This window comes from Schistocerca serialis, chromosome 2, assembly GCF_023864345.2.
Source record: "Schistocerca serialis cubense isolate TAMUIC-IGC-003099 chromosome 2, iqSchSeri2.2, whole genome shotgun sequence".
In the NCBI taxonomy this organism is placed as follows: domain Eukaryota; kingdom Metazoa; phylum Arthropoda; class Insecta; order Orthoptera; family Acrididae; genus Schistocerca; species Schistocerca serialis.
In genome coordinates this window covers 684,531,931-684,553,508 of record NC_064639.1, presented here as the reverse complement: position 1 = coordinate 684,553,508, position 21,578 = coordinate 684,531,931, and the positions used below count along the sequence as shown (strand labels likewise).

The following is a 21,578-nucleotide window of genomic DNA, read 5'->3' as shown; positions in this document are numbered from 1 at the left end:
AAAACAACACGGAATTGTAAGGAGATGCATCATATGCAGTACCCGTACACAAAAAAAAAAAAAATATTTATCAGTTTACTGATGTAAATGATGTGAAACGTGTTGCGCGTAGCTCCCAAATATAGCAAATAACAAAATTCATGAAACAAGTTTGTTTGTACGGTTATCTTGCTTTAGGAACTGCAACTACAAAGAATATTCAAAATACAATTTATTATTGGTGAGGATAAATAGAGAAAAGCGTGCGATGTTAACGACTCAGCAGTGTGAAAGAGTTTTGTGGAGCTGAAACGTTGCGCAAAAATATCACACAGATGTGCTAAAATTGAAAGGTAAGACGGTGGAAATCGGCTACTGCGCTATAAACACGGCCAGTTTCGCTCTCCGTCGTTGTGCGAAGCCTTTAGACATCTTGTTTACGCAAAACCTGACGCCTATACATGAGTACGTGTGCACATTTGAAATTATGTGGAATAATTTATACTGCTGCAGTCACTTTTTACTAATTTCTTACTAGCACAATGCATTTCGCCAGCATGCTGCCATCATCAGGTGCATTATACAGTTACTTATACATTAGCTGACTGGTTATGTACATTACCTGTATGTGCCAGTGGTGTTAGGAATCGAAAAATACACCTGCGTGGAAGGATAAATCTGTTACAGTGTGTACATTATGTGAATAGCATGATTAGGTAATATATTAATACGTTTACTTACATTTCTGGTGGCTATTTCATTTTCTGGCACACAGAGCACAGTAACAGGTAAATTACAACTTAGCATTTTCACAAACATCTGTTTACATCGTTCCAAAGAGTTTTAAAATCTAAGATAAACTACTTATATCTTCAAAGACTGTTCACATCGTTCCAGGGAGTTATAAAACCTAAGCTAAATTACTTACAGTTTCAAACACAGTAATATATACCTGTACTGAAGATAAGGACTTTTTTCTAGATGTGCTGGCAATATGGAGAATGTTACATGGATACTTAATGAAAACTATTCTGTCAATGAAATAAACATTTAATGTTGGAGAAGTTTTTGAAGAAGTCAACATTATTACTTTCAAGCTTATCATTTAATGATACATCTCCATGTACTGTGCCATGAATGAAGAATTCCCAAGTCCATTCGTCAAGTCTATTCTTCAAAAACTTCTCCAAAGTTGGACAACGAGCACAAACACCCGTAATAATCGTTACGAGACCAGTTAAAAGTGCTGCTGTATTTTGTAACACAAAGTTACTCGATTGAAGCTGGCCTGAAGATAACGTAGTATATCGACGAAACTGGTAGCCTAGAAATAAACCTAAATAACGGCGTTTGGTATTGTTTTATTGGATATTGAACAGCCGTAGTCCCATACTCCAGCCAGAAGATGGAGTTACATTTATGTCATCTAACTCCCACACCGTAAACTCACTGCTATGTCCATTGGTAAAAATTTACTGGAGAAAATCAGCTTATATCGACGGCAAAATTCTCAGAAGAAAGAAAAAAGAAGAAAACACTACTTTCTACAACGGTTGCCACAATTCCCTTGTTTCCTACATAATTAATCAGGAAATTACACACACTCCATCTACTTCCATTATCTTAACACGAATGGTAACTTGCGTAAGGCTTGTGTGAAAGTTTTCATAACCTCACTGCTCTCACTACCTGCAATAGTGCATCTGTCCTTTCAAAGGACAAACATGCTCACGTGGACAATGGTGCTGTCAATTGACACTTAACATTCACTACTGACGTCATGTGCACAACGTGTTACAGCGTACCACGACGTAATACATTTCTTCATACAACCTCTTGTTGTGTACCAGCTAGATAATACCACGCATTGACCAACATTATGCTATTAAAATTTACCACTATGGCATCCCAATTTTGCGCTGATGCTGGAGTGCCTTAGTATTCACTTTCTCCACTTGCTTCCACACATGGTTTACTGTTTTAGCAAAGTTTAGTACAAGTTACTTGTTTGTTCCCACCGTCTTTTAGTAACTTCGGATGGTAATTGTATCTTCCTTCCATACACTAAATTGTAAGGTGAGAGACCAACATAACATGCGCTTTTGTATTATATGTGGTCATGACATGGGGTAGGTGAACATCCCACTCATTATGGTGACTACTCATGCAATCACGATTGCTTTGTAGAAAAGTTTAGTCCTCCCGTCAGCGTATGGGTGCTATGGACTATTTCTTATTTATTACACACGCAATCATGGGTGACACAGTTGTTTGTCAATTTAGACATAAAGTTAATGCCCTGATCCGTTATCGCTAATTCAGGTATGTCAAACTGCGACAGCTAGTTGTTTACCATCGCCTGCGCTAGTGTACTTGGTTGCTCACATTATGAAAAATGGTATATGATAGAATGTAGTGGTTTGAAGCTGGCATACATCTAAACATACGCAATCATCTCTAGTGATATGGTTGCCTCCGGTAACCTCTGAAGTAGTGCTTGTTGATTACTGAAGTATGGATGTTGTGTGCATCATACTGATCAGCATTCTATTTTCATGTCCTCCACCAATAATGGTCAGTTAATCTTGAATGTTCATGAGTTTCTTTTAACTCTTTGTTACGTTGCAGCAGTTACTACAACACATGGCTCAAGCCTCACGAAACATGAATTTATAATTTGCAGTTGGTCGTTTTCACTGTCACAGCAAGCAACCTAAGTGAGCACTGGAATAGTTCTTGGCTAGGGGGTGTGGTTACTGGCGTTTGTGATGGAGCGAACGTTACTTCGAGCGTCGATGGACTGGTGTGAAGCAGAGAAGGGATTTATTTATTTTTACAGCAATGTGGATACATCTCCCGGAATTGAGTGCCAAGACTTTGGGGCAGTAATAAGGAAGTCTGTGGCGTTATTGACGGTCAGCATTGGTCGTTTCCAAGCTGCTGGGGCAGCAGCCGGGGTTCTACAGGCGGGTTACACTTGGAGGTGTGGACAGAGGAGCAATAGAAGTGGCGACAACAACACGGGTCCGAGTCGAAAGCTGTGGTATATGTGGCTGGCAAGTTGTGCTGAGCCGACAGGCCAGTAATGGGACGTTGGCCAGACTTATTTCAGATCAGTGTAGCAGGCCGAAGATGTGACAGCGGACAGATTGGCAGCTGTGGGGGTTAAGAGATAGATGGAATGCGAGTCAGTTGGTGCAGGGCCGAGAACAGATAGCCTTCTAGGAGCTGGTATACGAAGCTTTTGAACCCAATGATCATTTTAACGTTGCGTTTTCTGAATCTCTTGACATGCAGATAACAACTGAATTGTGACAATATATTATACTCAGCATTTCCTTTCTATGCTCAATTCCTCTCAGTCTTATTTAATTACCTTCATGTATAAGCGACTTGATTTTCCCCGCTGTAAAGGCGTTGTGGATGACAACTAAAGGAGTCTTGCTATGAAAAGAAATAGCACATCAGACAGTCACTCCACGGTATTGGACTGTATGGCGGCTGACAGTCACGTTCGTATCCCAACAGCAACACGTCTTGGCTTGTCGTCGAGGATCAGTTCGAAGCAAGACTCATCACTAAAGATAATTCTATTTGTTGTGGGTTGGCAGGAGAGCCAACACCGGGTACTAGAGGAAGCTGAAAGGCACGCGTTTTAGCTCACGCAGGCTGGCGTGAGGTCTGGAACAGGACAAGGAAATTAGACTTTAGAAAAACGGACGTAGCTGGTGGAATACTTTAATCCATTAATGATGAGCGTCGCTCTTGACGGTACATGATTACAGTATCAATAGTAACTGGTAATGGCGCCTTGCTATTGACGTAGCTGAAGGCTATGCTAACTATCGTCTCGGCAAATGAGAGCGTATTTTGTCAGTCAACCATCGCTAGCAAGTCGGTTGTACAACTGGGGCGAGTGCTAGGAAGTCTCTCTAGACCTGCCGTGTGGCGGCACTCGGTCTGCAATCACTGATAGTGGCGACACGCGGGTCCGACGTATACTAACGGACCGCGGCCGATTTGAAGGCTACCACCTAGCAAGTGTGGTGTCTGGCTGTGACACCACATTCCTCCCGCGCAAATCGGCGGACGGTTGTGGCATAAGGCTTCCGCCCGCCGTGGGGAGGACCCCATGTTGACGTTTGCGACGAATGGGGTGCCTAACAACAGGCGAGGCTGTGCCACCCGCACCCTGCCATTCGGACCGCGGGGAGCTAGGAAACGCCTGAAAACCTGCTCCAGGGTGCACGCCAAAATGCGGTGTATGCGCCCGCAGAGAAACAGGAGGGGCCGAAGGGTCGACGTCCATCGGGCCGGGGCACCCGACGGGTGAAGGCGACATATGGTCCGGAGCGGGCAAGAGTTCCATGTCGGAGGACAACTGGTCACGGGAAGCGATCGGCGGCGCGTGACCCAGGGAGGCGCCCGGCGGTTGCAGCGACGCGTCCACTGCGGGCGTCGCCGGCGGGAGAACAGGCGGCGGCGGCGGCGGCGCGTCGCCATGGGGCAAAATGGAAGGCAGCGTCGGTAACACCTGGGGCTGACGCGAGCCAGTAGATGGGTCCCCAGGGCGCTGACCTGACGGCACCGTCGCTGAAAACAGACGGGGAGCAGCAGATCCCGTGCGACGACAGAGACGCAGCTGATTGAGATGCCGACGCACCTCACCAGAGGCCCCCAAAACCAGATACATAGCGCGGCCGAGGCAGCGAAGATTGCACCCTTCGAACCAACGCCGTGAACCTCGGTAGTTGCGGTAGTAGACAACGTCACCTGGGGCAAAAGTAGGTGTCTGCCGCTGCATAGGAACCTGATGCGGCGGATGTAGCAAAGACATCAAGGTTCGATGAGGGCGACCGTGGAGCAACTCATCCGGCGAGCGACCATCTTGGGGCTGAGAGCGATACGAGGACAAAAAGAGCAATAACGCGTCCTCCCGAGAATGCGACTCTTTCAACTTCAACATCTGTGACTTGAAAGTCCTGACCAATCGTTCAGCGGCACCGTTTGACTGTGGCGAAAACGTCGCGGACATCAGATGTTGAATACCATTGGCCTTGCAGAATGACTGAAATTCTGCGGACACGAATTGTGGGCCATTGTCGGAAACAATAGTCTGTGGAAGACCTTCAATGCAAACGATAGCGGATAACGCTTGGATGGTGGCAGATGACGTCGTGGAAGACATCCGGACAACAAAAGGAAAATTACTGAATGAATCTACCACAACCAACCATCGAGCATTCCAGAATGGACCAGCAAACTCGATGTGTAATCGTTGCCAAGGGGAAGAAGCTTTTGGCCATGCAAAGAATTTCCGCGGTGGTGCTGATTGTTGTTTGGCACACACCATGCAAGAAGAGCACATATTCGTAATCGCGGCATTGATTCCGAACCAAGTACTGTGCTGACGAGCAAGTTGATTCGTTCTCACTATACTCCAATGTCCTTGGTGGAGAAGCTGTAAGACAGAAGATTGTAACGAACGTGGGACCACGACCCTGGACTGATCATTATCAGAACGCAACAGCAAAACACCACATCGTACAAAAAGTCTCTCCTTGTGAGCAAAAAATCGGCGAACCAACGGATCCCCGATCCGTGACTTTGACAAGGGCCATTGCGTAGCAACAAAACGCAGAACGGTAGCAAGGACAGGGTCGGCAGCTGTGGCTGTAGCTACACGACGAAAATCAATCGGAAACGATTCGACCACGTCATCGGTTTCTGAATCAATGAACATGCAAGCAAGTTCGGAGGAATCGAATGCTCTATCCTCAGCAACAGGCAAACGGGACAACTCATCGGCGTTTCCGTGCTTAGCAGTGGAACGATACAAGATGTAGCGGTACTGCGAGAGGAAAATAGACCAGCGAATGAATTTCTGCGCTGTACGTGGAGGTACAGGCTTGGTCGGATGAAAAAGCGATGTCAAAGGTTTGTGGTCTGTGATGATGGTAAAGTGACGACCATACAAGGAATCGCGAAACTTTGTAACACAAAATACGAGAGCCAATGCTTCTTTCTCGATCTGTGAATAATTTCGTTGCGCAGACGAGAGCAATTTGGACGCAAAGGCAATAGGGCGATCGTGCGAACCATCTTTGTGCGCAAGCACCGATCCCGAAATCCGATGCATCCACCATCAACAAAAGGGGCTTCCGGGGATCGAATGGCGTAAGGCAAGTATTGGAAAGCAACGCCGATTTCAACTGGCGAAAGGCGCGTTCGCATTCCGTCGTTCAGACGAACGGAACACTACGGCGTAAGCGATGAAGCGGAGCTGTAATGGAAGAGGCCTATGGAACATAGCGATGATAATAGTTAAATTTGCCCAGCACACTCTGTAGCTGCTTCGAATTCTGCGGCGAAGGCAAGTCTTGTATGGCGCGGAGGTGCTCGGGACTGGGATGTATGCCTTGGGCATTGAGTACATGTCCCAGGTAGGGTAAGTCACGAGCAAAAAACACACATTTGTCCTTCCGTAAGCGAAGACCATTTTGTCGCAAGACCTGAAATAATGTTCTGAGATTGGCTAATTGTTCTTCTTCCGTCTTTCCGGAAATCACAATATCGTCCAGATAGTTTGCTGCAGTAGGGACCGACGCACAAACAGTTTGTAGATATTGCTGAAACGATGCAGGGGCGGATGCACACCCGAATGGCAGTCGTTTGAATCGATACAAACCAAGATGCGTGTTAACCACCAAAACGCGCTGGGATTCTTCGTCCACCGGTATTTGCAAGTACGCATCTGCTAGGTCCAACTTCGAAAAATATTTACCTGGGCACAGTTTGTCAAAAAGATCGGCCGAGCGGGGTAAAGGAAAAGTTGCAGTCACTAGTTGTGGATTCACTGTCGCCTTGAAGTCCACACAAAGTCTCAATTTTCCAGAAGGTTTTGGTAAAATTACTAAGGGTGATGCCCAGAGAGAAGCCTGCACACGTTCAATTACACCTTGTGATTCCAAATCGTGTAATGTTTTTGCGACCTCATCACGCAATTCGTGGGGAACATTGCGCGCCCCGAAAAATTTCAGTTGCGCGTTTACTTTCAGTTCCAAATGTGCTTTATAGTTCTTAGCGCAACCGAGGCCTGGTGCAAAAATGTCTGCAAATTCTTCATACAGACGAGAAACACTGTCTGAAGGCACAGTCTGGTTCACTGATAGGACCTGATTTACTATAGACAAGTTAAACAACTGAAATAAATCGAAACCAAACAAGTTCACTGCAGAATATGAACGAAGGATGTAAAATGACACAAGTTTTGTTTGTCCCTTGTATGTTGCAAGAAGGCTGCACTGTCCTAACATGGGTATCTGGTCAGCTGAATAGCTAGTTAACTTAACAGTTGCGGCACGCAACGGAGGTGTGCCCAACAGTTTGTAAGTGTCCTGATTGATAAGTGAAACTGCAGCCCCGGTATCTAGCTGGAATGGTATCACTTTGCCGTTAATGTCCAAGTCCACAAAAAGTTTATTGTCCTGCTGACGACAAGAGCGACTGTCTCGTGCAACGTGAACTGACACTGGTACAAAATCACTTGCGACTTGACGGGAGTTCCGGCGATGTCGACGCACACTATTTTTGGGATGAACACAGTCACTGTTAGAGAGAGTGGCACTGGGCGGAGTGGCATGAACTATATGAATTTCCATGGGCGAAGCGTCGCGAGCCTGAGTATCCTTGGTTCGATTCTGATTCTGGCGTGAAGGAAAGGGCCTGGAATGGTTTTGAGCTTCCATTCTGAGCTTTTTCTGGCAAACGCTTTGAACATGTCCTTTTTTTATTACAGTAAAAGCAAATAGCTTGGTGTGACGGGCAATTCTCATGCGAATGTCTAGTAGCACACCGCGGGCATGATTTTAGCACTGCATTTGCTTGCCAGCGCGGTACACGTGGCTGAGAGCCTGGCGGCAGTGGCGCGGCCGGGCGCAAGGGCTGTTTACTGTTCCGTGCAGCTAGCCCGGCGGGCCGGTTAACCTAACACACGGGTGGTGAAGTTGCAAATGATTCCTGAGCAAAGTCAAGTGTGTCCTGCCGATCCAATATGTCCATCACTTGTTGAAGGGAGGGATTGACTAGTTTCAAAATCTGTTCCCTTATCCGAACATTGGAAACGTTCTGTGCAATTGCATCACATAGCATAGTATCTGAATAAGGGAGTCACCATTGACACTCAAAAGCACAATCCCTAGTAAGGCCTTGCAAGGTTGCAACCCACACCTGATTAGTCTGACCTGCAGTACGTTTTGTACGAAAGAAGGTATACCGTTTGGCAGCTACATTGACTGATTCTTTGAAATATGCATCTAATGCAGGCAAAATTTCGTCGTAGGACAGAGTTGCTATGTCGCGTTGGGGAAATAATTTAACTATCACACGGTACGTGTGCACCCTGACGGAGGACAAGAAAAAAGGCTGCCACTCATTACCTTGAATTCTGTAGGCGGCGAGATGGAATCCAAATTGGCGTGACCACTCCGTCCAGATTGCAACTGCGTGTTGTGGCTGCGTTAGCAGTGGAGCGGCAGCTGCCGCATCGTTTTGCATTGCACGTTGACCCTGGACGAGCTGTCCAAGGGCATCCAATAACGCCTGCGTCTGCTGATTCTGCAAGCGATAAAATTCGGACAGTACATCTGGAGAGTGTGGCGAAGCCATGACACAAGTAAATTAAGGAAGTATAAAGAAGAAGACCGTTTTAATCGTCGTTGCCAATATGAAGTGTCGGCAGAAGTGCCAACACCGCTTTGTTTGAGGAAGCCGAAATGCACGCTATAAGCTCACGCAGGATGGCGTGAGGTCTGAAACAGGATACGTAATGAATGCTATAAAGAAAAGTACATAGCTGCTGGAATACTTAACTTTAATCCATTAATGATGAGCGTCGCTCTTGACGGTACATGATTACAGTATCAATAGTAACTGGGAATGGCGCCTTGCTATTGACGTAGCTGAAGGCTATGCTAACTATCGTCTCGGCAAATGAGAGCGTATTTTGTCAGTCAACCATCGCTAGCAAGTCAGTTGAACAACTGGGGCGAGTGCTAGGAAGTCTCTCTAGACCTGCCGTATGGCGGCGCTCGGTCTGCAATCACTGATAGTGGCGACACGCGGGTCCGACGTATACTAACGGACCGCGGCCGATTTAAAGGCTACCACCTAGCAAGTGTGGTGTCTGGCTGTGACACCACACTATTCTCATTGATATTCTAGGTTGAAGACGCTTCTGTTAACGTCCGGACAGTCCGTCTTCTGTGCGGACTGTAAGTCAGATGTGGCATTAAGAAGTGCAACTTTGATTGCAGGGATGTTTTAATATTGACTGGTGCATGGAAGTAGAAAGAGAGAGGGTGAACGTCGGACACATTTCAGACTAAAATGTGCAACTGGTTAACCACCTGAAACATGGTAGGGATTCGACGATTCTTGAAAGGTTACTGGCTGGCACTCAGAAGAATTACTATTCAGCCAATCAAAATTATCCAGTACCCAAAAAATGGAGGTCGGACGTTTTCTTGTCAGAAGCGCTTTGCAGTTAGTTACTCGATGGACAGCCTCCTCCATGGGAAGACTTTACTCCAGGCTTAAGTAGGCTGGGAGGCTCCACCAGGCTGAGATGAACTTACAAGCAGACAGAGAGGCGCTGGGGATACAATGACAGTGACTTATTTTGGAGCCACTTAAGTTCCCACTTGCATCTTATCAGTGTTTTGAGATCCAGCCACAATAGCAAAGCGAACTACAGGGAAATCTGAATAATTTGTAACAAGGTTCAGTAATTTCAATCTTCACATTGAAGACTTATTTGCAGTTAGATGTGTAACATGTTTCCAGCTGTGGAAAGAGATATTGCGCATTTCGTTTTGTAGTACTTTCTCTCTTTATAAACTTAATTTCGGATATCACGGTCCGAGACACGCGAATGTCATTGTTTTCTTCAGATACACGTTCACTTCAATCATATTCCAGATATCCTATTCGAATTCCCAAAGCCTTAGTCTAGTAATTAAACGTTGATTCCATTTGTTTATTGTGAATTTAATGAACTACACGTGTAACAGACTTAGTTCGTTGAGTTCTTTCTATAATTTCGTTGTCAGATAAACTCCTTTATCACTGTTCTGATGGGTGATGGTTTGGCCATGTATATCTGATATAAGTAAATCATATGTTATACATGACCAAATGTTCAGTTAAAGATTCCAATTAAGGTACACCACACAAAAGTCACAGGATAGGACGTTACCTGCACTTGGCACTACGAAACAGTTGATTGACCAAAGTGGAAGAAATTCTGGGACTATCTCTAGCGAAAATTTCCAGAAGGAATTTTACGTCTACAGCTTCTCACATGATTTCGGCCATTCTGTTATGCCAGTGTTTTCAATATTTAGAAGCTTTCGAACGTGAAGGGTAAATGACGTAGTAAAGTGAAAAAAGTATGTTCAGAGAAAAGGGATATGTAAAGAGATATTAAACGCATTTTGAGTGCTCTGTAATTGCTTTATTCATTTCAAGTCCAGATTGCAAAATACTTAATTGACACAGATCTGCTTGTTTAATTGTTCGTTCGTTACGTTAAGTTTACTTGTGTAATTGCTGGTTGTGAGTGTTATTTGTAGAAGAAATACGGGCCTACCGTAAAATTGTACAGTTGTTTAGTTTGATTCCTAAGTACGTCACAAGTAAAAACACCCACCCACTCCCTCAGCACGACCCAGAGTCGGAGTGAGACGCCGTACGTGTAACGCACGCACGCCGGACCCCAACAAACGGCAGCTCGCAGTAACAGCGCTAACAACGGCACGGCCGCAGGCCGCGGCGAATGGATCCGCCTGTGCAGTATTTACAGCTATTGTTATGGCGCCTGGCGAAGCAAAAAGGCCTGCCACGCCGTTACGGCGGGTAATTTATTCAACCAAATTACGCCGCCGGCGCCGAGTCCGATGCTGGCCGTGCGATAGCCGGCCGTCGCTCCCGCCGCGGCGCCAGAACTCATCTGCGAGTCACTAGACGGTCGCGTCCTGGACGAGCTGCCGCGGACGAGCTGGCGCAGTGGCTTTATATTCGGCAGGACGGTGGTTCGGATCCCCCGTCCGTCCATCCAGGGTAAGGTTTTCTGTCACTTCCCTAAATCACTTACGGCGAATGCCTCGAAGGTTCGTATGACAGGACATTGCCGACTTTCTTCCTCATTGTCCCCCAAACTCAGCCTGTCCTCCGTTCCTAATGACCTCATCATCGACTGGAAGTATAACAGTAATCTTCTTCGGCCGCTTCGTTTTTTCGGCACTCCAGACTTAGAGCCTATTCCACCTGCAGTTCCAAATCTGAGTTTCATTCACTGGCATAAAGCCAAGCATAACTTAATTGTAGTACTATTGAGTATTTAGTATATAGTACAAAACCCTCTGTTTTACTTGTAGCACTAACTTTCACATCGGTTTTTATTTTGTTACAATCTGTACAAAGATAGTAAAATGATCTGCGACATGCAATGTATGTTTTCCAGGACTGAATCCCGTTGTTCTTATGTTGAAAGTTCGCATTGTTCTGTTCTCTATGCCCGAGATGGCAGTGACCGGATCATGCCAATGATATGCTCCGTATTACCTGTATCACGGCCGAGAACACTGGTTCAGTGCGCCGCTCTTATATCATGACGTCCCATAGTGCTCAGAGCCATTTGAACCATTTTTTTTGATGACCCATGATTGGCAATATCCTAAACTGTAATTTTTACAAATACCCTTTTAGGAGTATATCACCACTTGCAAACAAAGAAAACATGTTTGACGATTGGAGTTCCAAATTGTTGCACTTGCTAATCCGTTCCCGTGCCATTTGTTTCAACGAAATCCGTACCCCAGCGACTGGAGACGACGTGTGCGAATCGGGCCAGTGTGATGTACGAGACAATCGCAGTATAAACCTGTTATGTAGCTACATGTTCAATTCACGTGATACTGCTCTTGTAAATGTTAGCACTAATTTAATTCTTGTTCCTAACAATTCTTCAAAATATAAAGTTCGACGCATAATCTCCGTGTGTGTCTTCAAGCGTGACTGCTTCAGGAGGAATGCAAGAACACGACGCCTAAACATAAATATTGTCAACAAAAACGTAATTAAAAAGAAGAAATGCGTCCCTTCAACGAATTTCCAATAGAAAAAATATCTGCAACTCAGAACATTAGTAGTCCTGCGTGGCACTGGGACAGAAGATACGCCGTTTTATAATGTGAGCATTCTCACGTCGTTGCGCCGTACTTCATGTTTCATGCAAACATTATATATCCCCGTCGTTTTTTTTTTAGGTATCGGATCGATAAGTTTTCGGAAATGGACCCCATATTCCACTTTAAGTCGAAGAGATGTTTCACCTAGTGATAGTTTTCCACGCATTTACTAGTCCGGCACCTGGAGATTTTTGAACATTACCTCTGCTACATTTCTTCGGTAATCAATAAGTGTTTCCTTTATCAGCCCGTGTAATTTTTTTAATGGAGCCATATCCAATACCAAAAATAAGTTCGGCTCCGCTTTCGTTCCTACGAGCGTGACTCGTTATGTTTAGGTTTTTAGTTTTGGTCCGCCTTTGTTTCCAGGAGTCAAACTCGTGAAAGTACGCGAGTTAGTGACTAAGTTAAACAACAGGTTTTCGTGACTATTACTTGCTGCTTGACTGGTTGGCTACAGGTGATTGGAAGTTGAGAAAAAAGTATATTTATTACATCAGAATGTTACTCATCGTGTCTTTAATCAACTGAAATATGCAATGTAATAATTTTCTTACATTTTCATAGTCAATAGTAGTAGCGATTACAGGAAGAGAGAAATTTACTGATCTAAAACATTTAAGGAGTTTCACAAAGTTCTGATCAGTATTTCAGCGACTTAGCTACGTGCACACAGAGAGTAAACCAAAACATAATGACCACTGCTTACCGAGAGGTGGAATGTCGCCTGATAGCAGACATGTGACGCGGCAAGAAAAGTATGCAGGGTAAACATGAATAAAACCGACAAACCGCAGTGACGGATTCCTGACAGGAAATGACGGGAAAACGTCCTGTGAACATGACTTCGAGAATGGACGGTATGCGTGTAACCATAAAAAATCTTCCTAGGACACCGTATACAGCTGCATCGCTTCCACGTCACAACAGGTGTTACTCACTGCTGCGGTTAGGGATAGTACGGGTCGTGCAGGATACACACAATCGTACTTCGACTTACACCATGGCGACGGGCCACTCCGAAAGAACAGACACCATATCCATATAAGTCTATGGCTCTGGCAATACCGGCCATGACCTCCTTCTTGTGTACGGGTGCATTCATATTACCCGAACTCTTACGGGACTTGGTAAGAATGTCTTCCACGAGTGATGAGTGTGTTGGGGTGGGACACTACGAATGTAGTGTGTGGACATATGAGGTGAGAATGTGGGTCTCGCGGGAGGCGTGCACGAGATAGTCACTGCAGTCGCACTATCCTCTGTGCCCTCGGTGGCTCAGATGGACGCCGGCACAGTAGCTCAGTGTGTTCGGTGAGAGAGCTGGTTGGCCTCTCTAATAATTAAAAAAAAAACTGAGTGGAAGGATCAACAAACGAACTTGAATTTATGTCATGTGACGTCCGCAACGACCAAACACAACGATCAATAACGAAAAAAAAAAAAAGATGGATAGAGCGTCTGCCATGTAAGCAGGAGATCCCGAGTTCGAGTCCCGGTCGGGGCACACATTTTTACCTGTCCCCGTTGATATATGTCAACGCGCGTCAGCAGCTGAAGGTATTAATATGTAATTCTAATTTGCCTGGAGTTTGTCCTTATCCAAATGGTTCAAATGGCTCTGAGCACTATGGGACTCAACTGCTGTGGTCATAAGTCACCTAGAACTTAGAACTACTTAAACCTAACTAACCTAAGGACATCACACACATCCATGCCCGAGGCAGGATTCGAACCTGCGACCGTAGCGGTCGCACGGTTCCGGACTGCGCGCCTAGAACCGCGAGACCACCGCGGCCGGCTGTCCTTATCCAGTAGAGCCCAGCCCTCCATACCAGATGTACGCACAGTCCACCGCCTCCCTCCACGTTGTCTGCCTGAAAGGACCCATGGCGACACAAACGAGCGAAAAGGACTTCAAATGTTGTGTGATGTGTTTGGTGTCTGTGAGGGTTCTTCCTTTTGGGGTAGCCGTGCTGCATCTCGAATGTTTCCATCTGCTTGGTCGCACACAAACACCATCTCGGCTCGTTCCCGATACGAATACCGGACCATTCAACTGCTTACAGTTCGCTGCGTCAATTTCACAGCCTGCAACACACAAAGAACACACGGCACGGGGTCAGAGCAACTTTCATTCGTCAGCGCCCTATACCGTGGCAACGATGTGTTTCCGGGCACATATTCATAGGACCTTTTTTTCCTCCACTTTAGTCAGGAATCCGTCGCTGCAGTTTGTTCATTTTATTAACATTCAACCTGTACACATGGAACAGAGACGAATATTGAATCGTTCTGGCGAGAATGCAGGTCGCAAGTGACGAAATCAACTGACATTAGCGGCTTTCACAGAGGATAGATTGTTATGGCGTGCTTGGGCAGTAGCATCTCCGAAACAGCGAAGCTGACGTGCCTCTGGGAAGCTATTAAAAGATGGTGAGACCACAAATAGGCGACAAGGTGTTAAACGTCCACGTCTCGTCACAAACATGACGGTCGGAGGTTTGTCTGCTCTACGAAGCAGGATCACGGCAGATACGTGGCAAATGTGACGACACAATACGATGCTGCCGCAGGCTCCCGTGTTCAGTGCTCATTGTTGTAGTTGAGGCTGCGCAACAAACTGCTCCTACGCGTTCCCCTGGTGACCCAATGACATTGATAATTGTGATTGCAGGGCTCATCGGGACTGGACCGATGATCAATGGAAACGTGTCGCCTAGTCGAATGAATCACTCATCGTCTTGTTACACCAGGTCGATGTTTGTGTCCGCATTCGCCGTCATTCAAGTGAACGACTGCTGAACACGTGCACCACGCCGCGAATGCAGGCCCGTGGGGGAAATATACGCTATGGGAGACATGCGCTTTGGCTTCCATCGGATATATGGTGGTCATCGAAGGTACCATGACATCAGTGGACTACGTGAACATTACTAAGAGCAGCCTGCATCCTTTCGTATTTAATGTCTTCCCCTGCGTAGCTGGCTTATTCCACGAAGATAACTGTTCATATCACAAGATCTCAGTCCTACTACAGAGGTCTAAGAAGCATGATAATGAAGTAGTTAACTGTTGGCCAACAAATACGCCTGATTTGAGCACGATGGAACACACTCAAACAACTGGCACGTAGTTTACGGGGAATTGTGTAAGATATGTATAGGCATATGGTGCCACGTATGTCCAGAAACTTACCAACGACTTGGTGAATCCACGCTAGGTAGAATCGCTGCTAAGCAGGAGGTTATAACATTAAGATTTGTCCGTGACTAATCTTGAAACTTACGCCTCAATGCTCTTCTATTACCAACTTAATTAACTTTGGCGCCGGCTAGAGTGGCCGAGCGGTTCAAGGCGCTTCAGTCCGGAACCGCGCGACTGCTACGGTCGCAGGTTCGAATTCTGCCTCGGGCATGGATGTGTGTGATGTCCTTAGGTTAGTTAGACTTAAGTAGTTCTAAGTTCTGGGGGACTGATGACCTCATATGGTAAGTCCCAAAGTGCTCAGAGCCATTTGAGCCAATTAACTTTGGCAATGTACATAATTATGTTTCTTCGTGCACTCAGCCTTCGAAACAATTGACGATATTTTAGCAAGAACATAAAATATCCTCTTACTAGGCACTGCGGCATTAAAATCTCCTCTTGTTCCTGTTAACATAACGTTATCAGTTTTTGCTCACCTCATCATTCGTCAGACTCGTGCAAACTTTCGTAGGTAATGCCATTTGGAGCGTTTTTTGTTTTCAGTGTGTTAATGTGCTGTAGATGTCGTTTCAAGTTCGTGCGTTGTACTGTATGTGTGTGGTCTGAGATTACAGACAAGAAGGAAACGTCTGCAACCCTGTAAATGCACTGTAGCAGCGCTAAGGCGGGTGCGTAATTTAATAACTTCGTCTTATTGACGAGCCAGTGTCAATGGTGGTACGTATCTCATTTCAAGAGATACCGTGGAGGAGCTTAGAACGTAACTAAGAACACTGCAGGATAGTCTACCAGTAGGAAATTTTTTATTAGAAATACTTTTCGATACATGCGATGCGAATATCTGCCAATCACGCATAAGCGATTTGGACTATGGAGGAGCAAGTAAATCCTTGGCTTCATAACTGCCTCGGTTATTGATTCCTGCTTTCTGTTCTCAGAGCTTGCTCTCTGACCGAATGTATCTGTTTTTATTTTACCACTATGACGTAGGTATCTTTTCAAAGGCATTTGTGGTGGATGCATCTTTCCGCTTCATAAATGTCGTTGTACGCGTGCGTGCGAAAGAGAAATTCTGTATGTTCGAACAAAGATTGAGATATGATTTGACAACTACGTTAGCATGATAGTGACCTTCCTGCTTCACAGAAGCATAGCTTGTTACGAATGTGGTGCGCAGTAACGTATACTGGTTGAACATTTTATTTTAGGAGACGATATGACCAACGAATTCCATGTCAGGGCAACACACGGTTATTTGATATCTAGCTTACATGTTTTCTTAACAATCACAATTCAAGAGTTTCTGTCCACACCAGTACAGTATATTAATATTTATTCATTTTGCTGCACATGGCACATGGCGCAATGAAATATTTACGAAGTGTTTCGGATTTAAGATACTGAACGCACAGTTGACGTTATTACATGCGATGTTCCAAATCTTTAGGATCAAAATTCCATGTATGGTACGAGATGCTAACCTTTCTGAGACAAGGAACCAGTGGTGGAATACCAGCTTTGCAGTCAGTACGAGGTCTTGCTTAAGAAATGTGTGCGAAGCATCGCTGTTGAAAAAAAGAGCTTCTGTTTAGTTACAAACCCCTATGTACCGCACGGACATTGCCAGCTCTGTCTTGAACAGTACATAATGGTGTGTAACTTGGCCAACGTGAAGGTTACCACTGTTTACATTACTTGACTGGTTGTCTACGAAGGAGCATCACTCGTTGTACGAAATTGATGTCCTACAATTTATATTGTCTCTACTTTCTGGCGGCTCTTTTCTGCAGTCCCACACACAAAATAAAGAGTGAGTAGTAAACACGTTCTTAGCTGCCTGTATCAGTATACAAAGGACAACAAGGATATTTGAAAGAGTTACTGTAATGTATGCATTGAGATACTAGTTGACTTTGCTTTAGACAGCAACTATGAACTTAAGTGTTTGTTAAATGATGTTAGGTGGTTACGCCGAGAAAAAGCTAAATATTAATTTCCAGGCATTAACGTCATGTCTCAAAAGTACTCAGTTTACATACCTCTACCAGCTGCGTAACCTTGACATTGACTTTGCGACAACGCTTTATATAGGTCTGATGACCTTTTCTTCTACAAGTGGGGATCCGTGGGATTGACGTAAGGGGTGTCATATTGGTCACTACACCTGCTCCACTCCCTCCCCTTATGAAAACAGAAACTTTTATATTTTTGAGTTTATCCATTTACAGATTTCACAGGTAACTTTCTGAGAATAAACCTGCACAAAAACTGTCTCAAATCGGGTAGGAATTCTGTAACTTCCAAGCTACTTCTGGGGGATCCTGTTTACGCGGGAGCATCTGCGACCTGACTGGTACTATTCCAACCAGGTATTGGTGCACATCCTCAGACTGACCAGCTTACTGTCAACAACAAATAAGAGACGGTTTGTGTACCAAAGAGTGCTCCTGTCCCTGAGTCGATCCCTAGATTCGCGCCTGGTCTGTCACGTTACATATTGCATAGATGAGCTTTCACTTCTAGGTGTGTTAGGTAAACGCAATTTATGTAGCACGTTATGGAATTCTGCAGCCCCACACGTGTAGCTGAGCGCTTCTTATGCTCGTCATACCTTTCACGACAGCGCAGCAGATGCCGCAGTCTCGCCGCCAACTGCGTAAGATTTCAGGCCCGGCTGCGCCGTCACTGACCTCGCGCGGCACGTTGCAGAAAGTTGCTTTCGTCACTTCCGGTGAGTCAGTCCCGGATGATGATTTAATACGGTCACGTAACGAGGCTCTCACTTTGGAAGCTCGTCTGCTGTACAGGTAATTGCTCTCAATCGTAAAGCGTGGCGCCCATAGAAACATCGTTGTAGTGGAACTGGATGACAGGCTGCTTGAACGTCTAAGCTTGGCAAAGTAATAGACTCTTTTTTTACTGTTAAGGTTTGTTCGCGTTCCACTGATGAATAATGTGATAGTGTGTTGGGAAAATGAATAGCTTATTGTCCTCGGTGCGAGCTGATATTGGGTAAATTTTATCATCATAGGCGTACATAGAAGACGTAAGAATATAATTGTAGATATGACTCCAAAGAAGATTAATAGTCAGTAGATTTTCCTTATATATTAGGCGCCTGCCTTCTAGAGTCACCTAACGGTGAGTTTCCAACATTCTAGGACTGTTCAAGCTTAACTTTCTATTACCAAACAGATACGAATTTTATAAAATACATCAGTGTGTCATGAGACTGCGCTCTCTCGTAGACAAACTGCAATTCCACAGTTTCTTACCAATGAATCGAATCCTGCCACTTCCTTCACCTACGATAAAAGTACTTGATCGTTTCGCTTCACATACATCTCACTGAGCGCAGCGGCTTACCAATAATACTCTGGTCTGAGAGAGAGCAATGAATCTTCTTTGAAAACAAGACAGTTTCTTTAACCACAACTGAATTAATAAATTTAATGATTAGAGTATTAATATTGAGGGATTGGCGTGATATTTATTCAGTTGTGGAGGATCACACTGTACGGATCAGCAAAAGTTTAAGGATTACTGGGATTTATTCATGAAACGATCGTCTTCATATTTGAAGTCTTAAAGAGGCAGAGTAAGACACTGTAAAAAAGGATACATGAAATATTGTTCCATAGAAGTAAGAAACACAAGAGGTATAAACCATATCAATTACTGCGAATAACAGTTTGTCAGTGGGAAATGTAACCTCTAGTCACAAGCAAATTCCTATGTCCTTGTGTAAACCCTATAGGTCCCTCACAGATACATTCGAGACACTATGCAGCATTAAAATATTATAGTAATAACAGAAAAGAATCGAAAACTTCTAAAGAAATAAATTACTCGTACATGGGATTAAGTATGCTGAAACATTACAGGATGATTGTATACAACATTTTCACAATAAAATACTGAATAATAGATGTAATGTAACTTACAGATTCAATATAAGAAATTCAGATATTACTTTCATTCCTCGACAGGTGGCTTTGTTTCATGTGTTACACTATTCATGGTAGTCAGTGGAATAAAATACAAAAATTCATTTTCTGCTGCACAGCACTCCCAAAATTAAATTCTGAAATTGAAACAGACTGCTACTTCGAAGTGACACTAACAGATGAATGTAGCGCTAGTATGGTTAAGTGTCCAAAAGAATGAAAAGCTACCAAATGCACAGCATGAGAATAAACATCACATAAGTAAGTTGTCTAAGTAGAAGATACTCTTAAAATTTTACATCTCGCAACGACGAGAAATAAGTAGTTGGCAATAATCCTTCTAGCAGTAACTTACTAACGAACTTTTTCCAGGGGCTTCTTTTTCTATAGCCATCGATATCCTTACATCTTCCCTAGGATCATCACATTCTGTACACTGTTGCTCGTTACAATATGTACTTCAACAGTAAATTTAAATATAACTCCTGATTTCATAGAGAGCCCCTTAGGCAAAGGTCACAAAGATGTGTCGTCCGTTCTTTCTACAGTTAATACGCGTACACGCGTATAGCAAAGCACCGTTCGTGTAACACTGAGCTTTGCCGTTTGTAGTCTCTCTCTGCTTGGATTAAATACGCCCATCTTAGAACCGTTTGACCCCTTACATACGTTACTAGATAGATTTCATGTATCTTCAATGTGGCTGGTACATCGAATTTTCGACAGTAACAGCCTCTGTTACATTATTTTAGCTACTGTACATTTTATGCTTATTTTGAGTACAGGTTTTATGAAATGGCTGTAAGCTCATCCTTCAGTATTTTGTGCTTTTATTTTAAATTGTGAATGAACGTGAGTGAGAATGGAACAGAATGAGTCTTATTTCCGTACCACATTTTACATTTGAGGACGCTATTCAAGTATTTTAACCCACATCTGTGTCTAATTATATTAACGCCATGTTTTAATTCAAAATGGCCGAAAATTCCATTTTTACCACATTTTTGAAAGGTATGTGTGTCAAGAATATTGGGACGAAAAGTTTTTTCCATCAGTGCGTTACAAAACTTGCTACAGTCTATTATTGGAAGGAGTGTCACGGCCGCCGTGGGACGCTCTCAGCCGGAGACGCTCGTCTCAGGTAGAAAACCTGTCGTGCAGTGACGCACGTTGACACAATGATCTTATTGCAGAGTGCATGCAAACAAATTCGCCGAAAAAGCTGACGAATAACGTGGCAGGCTGCCGAACGCAGCATATCCAGCTCAGCCAGATCGGCTTTTCTCGCAAAGAAGAACGATGGAATTGTTCTCCAGGAACAATTCGAGTTAGAGGGTTGATATACGCTTCTGGAATTGCAGACTAAACGTGAATAACGAAAACACTTTCTTTTGCCAAAATTGGTCACGACATAATTTTTGGTCAATCGTATTAGATTAGTAATTTTGAATTTAGGAAATCTAACTTCGTATCTGTGTTCATCAACATCAAAAATGTATAACATGTATTTATTACACAAATGTAACATACACTAAAGTTTCTCCTAAACTTTAAACAGGTTTTATTCAAGAAACGATTTTTCGAAGCTGCGTGCAGCGTAGAACAAAAACGGTTCAACCAATTAACTTCTACCTCTGACCAGCGAAAAGTAAACACTTTTCTTGGGAGCTTATACCTATAATACACGAAATTTGGTAATGTTAAGCTATTTTTTAAAAAGCCACAAAGAGAGGAGACTCTAAAAAATCGAATTTGAGGTTAGAGTTAGCACCATGTCGTTAAATTTAAGGATATTTTATTGTGGTTAGGTATAAGCTCCCATAAACTTAATGTAGTATCGACTGATATTATCCATTTTTTATTGCAGATAACTCCTGAGGGGCTAGACGGCAGTCTGCGTACTTGAGACACACATGCCCTTGATAAGTACATACTTACGGGCGCCATGTTTCTTCTTCCTTTCTATTGAAAATCTAAAATAAAGTTGAAAGCATGATCAATTACAATCACCAAATATGTACTTTGTATGTCTTTCATTGTTTCAAAAAAATTCAAAACTTTTCCAATTTTTTTCCTCATTTAAATGAGAACCTGACCTTTACATGGCAATGTGCGACCTACATACTGAGTGCTCTTTCCTACCAATAAAGCAGCAGTTTTCGCCCTACACAACGCAGAACAGTAGCAAACCTAA

General features: G+C 44.0%; 1 long non-coding RNA gene across 1 annotated transcript in view; it reads left to right on the top strand.

Annotated features, from left to right (window-relative positions):
- The window catches only part of LOC126455666 (uncharacterized), a 243,964-nt gene extending 222,671 nt beyond the window's left edge, over positions 1 to 21,293 (top strand). The window contains exon 3 of the long non-coding RNA XR_007585349.1: positions 21,252 to 21,293. This is a non-coding gene — a long non-coding RNA (uncharacterized LOC126455666). The remainder of the gene's footprint in view (positions 1 to 21,251) is intronic.
- Positions 21,294 to 21,578: the final 285 nt, after the last annotated feature.